We start from the raw sequence: 5,625 nt of genomic DNA, 5'->3' as shown, positions 1-5,625 counted from the left end.
GCCTCCCTCATGAATATTCAAGAAAGACGGGCTCCTCGAGGCATCCTCGAGGCGCTGCCCCACCTTCTTCGCGACGCCATTGGCTGAGCCTGTCCGTCACTCCCCATTGGAGCGACGTCAAGCAGCACAGTGCGCGTGCGCACGGCAATTGCGGGAGGCGTGCTCCAGGAGAGGCGGTGCCGGAGGCATCGCGGAGGATCGCCGAGTACCCAGAACGAAACGTTGGTGGAAGAGAAAACTGAGAGAATCGATCTCATTCTCTGGCATTCGGTCTTCCTGCGTCTGTCTAGATTACTTGAGTACCGAATACATACTCAGTTTCATTCTATTATAGTCTTGGTTTTAAGAGGTCCTCCTCCCTTTTCCCCTAACTTTAATAAAGTAACCAAGTCTAGAATGGGAGAACCCAGAGAGGGTCAGAGCCTGGGGGAATCATAGAGGGCTTCCTGGGAATCTTCCCAACCCAGGGGTTGAACCCAGGTCTCCCGCATTGCGGGCGGATTCTTTACCATCTGAGCCACCAGGGAAGCTCTGTGCTGTACATAGTCGCTCAGTCGTATCCGACTCTTTGCGACTCCATGGACTGTAGCCCACCAGGCTCCTCTGTCCATGGGATTCTCCAGGCAGAAACTCCCAATTATCTGATGTCCCTTGTGTTTGCTCTTCCTGACTTCCGAAGCACGCAGTAGTAAGCCTCAGCTTGCTGCAAGCAGAAGCGAGCATCAGCTGGGAACAAGATCTTAGTTTCTGGTCAGGAAGTCTTAACCTCTAGACCTCAGAGGCCAGAGTCTAGACCCTGGATCCCCAGTCGTTTCCTGGCATATTAAGAAAGAATTCAGGGAAGGAGGCAGAAGATACAGAGAAAAGTAAAAAGTTTATTGGAAAAGAGTATGTATAGGAAGACTCATGGGCGAACTCTGGGGTTACACCTTTGGGGAGTTTAAATCTGTTGTAAGGGGACAGTTTTCCAGATCTTGGTCTTCCTTCAGGCCAGTCATCTTGCTTTGTCCCCCTCCTTCCCCTGAGGTGCCCACTCACCCCTCAGCCAAGATGGATCTGGAGGTGAAGTCTTCTGGGACCAGCAAGCTGCATTATGGCCTGGAATTATCCCCTGAATTTTGACACACCAGGAGCCTTTCTGTTCATATGGAGTGTCTCCCTTGTCCCAGAAAGAGGGGCAGGGAGCGGAGATCCCTTAATCCTTTACTCAAACAGGGTTTTGCCCCTCTTTGTCCTTGCCATGATCATTATCTTACGGTGTTTACAAGAGACAAAGACTGGCTATTTACCCCATATCTGTTGTTACTTCCACTTCTGAGGGCAAACAGGAGGCTGATTGTAAATGCCTTAACTGGAGCCCACCTATCTCCTGTCTCAGGAAATGCTACCAGAAGGCTAGTTGTAAGTATCCAGCCTGAAGCCCACTTCTTCCTGCCCCATGAAATGCCAAAAGGAGGCCAGTTGTAAATGTCTAAACTGGAGCTCATCTATCTCCTACCTCTTCCCCAGTTTGTTCTCCTGCTGCATGGTACTGCAAGGAGCATCACTGTGGCATGTCCTAAGGCTCAGGGTCATGTGAGCAACCTCACTAATTGGCTCAACACCCGCGCCACCGCTGCCACCATCACAAGTTCTTCTAGCTCTCTAGCCCCTATTTTCAGAGACTTTACCTAACTTTGGAAGTATATTCTCATTTGTATGAGTGTGATAGAATGTCTTTTTTTTTTCTTAAGTCTTTATGGATTTGTTACAATATTGCTTCTGTTTTTTTTTTTTTTTTATGTTTTGACTTTTTGGCCACAAGGCATGTGGGATCCTAGCTCCCCCACCAGGGATCCCTCACCACACCCCCTGCACTGGAAGGTGAAGTCTTAACCACTGGACTGCCGGGGAAGTCTCTAAATGTCCTGTGTTGGTGTAAGTGTCATTATCCCCACTTTAGAGGTGAGGAAACTGAGTCTCAGAGAAAAACTTGCCCATGGCTTGACAGCTAGGCCAGGTGCTGCTCCCCATCCCTCCCTTAGCCCCACGCTGCCCACTCTGGGTCATCACTGTCTGGGATGGCTGTCTCCCCTACTGGACTGTGAGCCCCAGGAAGGTAGGGCTGAGATTGTCTTGGTCACCAATGTGTGTGCCTTTTGCCACACAGTAAAGAGGCAGACACACTGAGCGACTAAGCACAGCACAGCACGGGGCATGCACAGAACAGGGGCTCAGTGAATATCTGCTCAACTTCCTTACAGTCTGCCCTCCATATCCACAGATTCAGAAGCCACAGATACAGAAGGTGAACTGCCCTAGGGCATTTGTTTGCCAGGCTTCAGTATTCAGAGATTTTTGGTATCTGTGTGTGGCGGGGGTGGGGACGGCGTCCAGAACCTGTCCCCTCCACTTATACCAAGAGACAACTGTATTTTCAGTCTGCTGTTGGTCCTCACTGATAGTGAGGACCTGGTGTATTCCATTCCTTAGAATCCATCAGTACAACAAGCCCAGGGTCAAGGGGAGGGCTCACTCAAGGTCATCAGTACCAGAAGGCAGGGGTGATTGACAGCCACCTTAGAATGACCGCCTCCGACCTGCTCCAGGCCCTTGTAGTTGCTGCTCCCTGTGTCTGGAAGGCTCTTCTCTCAGATCTCTGTGTGGCTTCCTTCCTTACCTTCCTCAAGCCTTCCCTGAATCTTCCTCAAGCATCCTTCCCTCAGCAAGACCTTCCCTGACTTCCCTATTTAAACTGCGATACACAGCACAGCACACACTGGATAGGCCAGATGATGGTCCCCAAAGATCTCCCGGTCCTGATCCCTGGAACCTATGAATGTTCCCTCACGTGTGTCGACCAAAAACAAAACAAAACACAGAAGGTCTCAAATAAGAGTTTGGGGAGCTCTCTGGTGGTCCAGTTTAGGGCTTCCCTGATAGCTCAGTTGGTGAAGAATCCCCCTGCAATTCAGGAGACCCCGGTTTGATTCCTGGGTCAGGAAGATCCACTGGAGAAGGGAAAGGCTACCCACTCCAGTATTCTGGCCTGGAGAATTCCATGGACAGTCCATGGGGTTGCAAAGAGGCAGAGCAACTTTCACTTCACTGGTGGTCTAGTGGTTAGAATTCTGTGCTTCTACTGCAAGGGGCCAAGGTTCGAGCCTTGATCAGGGAACTAAGATTCCTCAAGCTGCATAGCATGGCAAAAAAAAAAAGTTTATTTAGTGTCTTAAGAATTGCAGTTCGAGAGACACAGATTTGGGTAAAACTGAAGGAGTATTCCAGGCTTCCCAGGTGGCGCAAGTGGTAAAGAACCTACCCGCCAATGCTGGGGACGATTGCAGGTTTGATCCCCGGTACAGGAAGATTCCCCATGCTGCGGAGCAACTAAGCCTGTGTGCCACAAATACTGAGCCTGCACTCTGGAGCCCGCGAGCCGAAACTACTGAGCCCGCGTGCAAGGATCTTACATTTTTGGCAGATGTTCTGGATGCCTCTGTTAAGACAATAGGTGATTGAAAGGTGAGGTTCTAGCCAGGCTGGGATGTGCAGAAGTCACACTTTCTCAGTGGCCTCCCAGCTCCGTTTTAGAAAGCTCTCTTGGCAATACTGACTGCATTTTTATTTTCCCCCTACATAATGGCAAAAGGGAACCTGCAGGTGTGATGAAGGTGAGGGTCTTGAGTTATCCAGGTGCGTCCTAAGTGTACTCAGCTGTCCTCATAAGAGGGAGCTTTGACAGCAGGACAGAAACAGAGGCAGTCGGACAATAAAGCAAGACACCATGGGCTTTGAAGCTGGAGGAAGAGGGCAGAGCCAAGGAATTCAAAGAATGCAGCTCTAGAAGCTGGAAAAGGCAAGGAAATTGATTCTCCCCTGCAGCCTCCAGAGGGAGTGCAGCCTGGCCAACACCTTGATTTCAGCCCAGGGAAACAGACTTCTGATCTGACTAGCTGCAAGAAAATAAATGAGTGTTGGGGCTTCCCTGGTGGCTCAGTGGTAAAGAATCCGCCTACCAATGCAGTACACACAGGTTTGACCCCTGGTCTGAGAAGATCTCTTAGTTGCCTCAGAGCAATTAAGCCAGTGCTCCACAGCTAATGAGCCTGTGCTAACTACTGAACCCACATGCCTAGAGCCTGTGCTCAGCAGCGAGAGAGGCCACCGCAATGAGGAGCCTGAGCACTGCAACTCGGAGAGTAGCCCCTGCTCACTGCAATCAGAGAAAGCCTGTGCAGCAACAAAGACCCAGCACAGCCACAAATAAATACAAACATTATTTTTTTTAAATGTGTGTTGTCTTAAGCCACCAAGTTTGTGGTCATTTGTGACAGTAGCCATAGGAAACGAATGAATATACCTGCAATCAGGCACAATATATCCACTTCTGCTTTAGTTTTTTTTCCATAGCAGTGATCAACATCTGATGGAATATATGTTTTTTGCTTTTCATTTTGTGCATGGTCTGTCTCTTCTGCTAGCATGTCAGCTGTACAAAATCAGGGGCATTTTATCAGTGGTTGTTGATGACAGGAACAGAATGAAGGGACAAAATAGGTGCTTAAATAGTTAATCCCAGTAAGGGATTGTAAGCAGAAAAATATGAGAGACCCCTGTAAGTTAATGATGACTCGAGAAAGCTGGTTTGCTTAACCATGAAAACAAGCAGGCTTGCTTAGCAACAAAACCAGGCAACAGAAGCACAGGACATGCCCCAAAACAATAAGACAATGGTGGCATGAGCCCCACTTCCTGCCCAGTGAATGATGCCTAGGACATGCTCTCTGTACACATAAAAACAGTAATTTGTGGACGTAGCTTGACCACGCAGGGACAAGAAAACTCCCCTGCTCAACCTGGAGGAGGAGCTAATGATAAAAGCATGACATCTACTCAAGAAAGAAGGTCTTCTCCCCCTCCCCACTCTTCCTTTGATTATGAAACTGTAGCCCACTAAGTTCTTAGAGCGGAGCATTTCTCACCTGCCCCCTTGTCAGCCTCACAATTGTCCTAATCTAATAAATCCCTTCTTATCTGCCACTTTGCTCTCACTGAATTCTTCTCTGCACTGAGACCTAAAGGACTATGGTAGCAGGGCTCTTTGGACCCCCCCTGAAATGACACCTATGGGTTTTACTAAGGATAATTTCAAATGTTCGATCCCTGATCCAGGAGGATCCCACATGCTGCAGAGCAACTAAGCCCCTGTGCCACCACTACTGAGCCTGTGCTCTAGAGCCTGGAAGCCCCAACTACGGAGCCCGTGTGCTGCAACTACTGAAGCCAACATGCCCTAGAGCCCAAACAAGAGAAGCCCCCACAATGAGAAGCCTGCGCACTGCAACTAGAGAAAAGCCCATGCAGCAACGGAGACGCAGCACAGCCAAAAAGCAAAAAGAAATAGCGAAGTCAGCATATTTAGAAACACACAAGAAAATACCAGAGAAAACAGCTAAAGCAGTTGAAAGTAGAGGCCTCTGGAAAGCAGATAGGAGTAGGGAGAGGTGGCAGAGGGGACTGTTTCTCTTTGTTACAAATATCTTAGTAGCAGTACCATTTGATTTTTAAAGTATATTCATGAAAATTAATCGGCAGTGATAGAAAGGGTTACTCCTTATGGGGAGGAAACAAGCATAGACTGAG

The sequence above is a fragment of the Giraffa tippelskirchi genome, chromosome 7 (assembly GCF_054371585.1).
Source record: "Giraffa tippelskirchi isolate mGirTip1 chromosome 7, T2T-mGirTip1v1.2.pri, whole genome shotgun sequence".
NCBI lineage: Eukaryota > Metazoa > Chordata > Mammalia > Artiodactyla > Giraffidae > Giraffa > Giraffa tippelskirchi.
Note: the sequence above shows the minus strand (reverse complement) of the source record.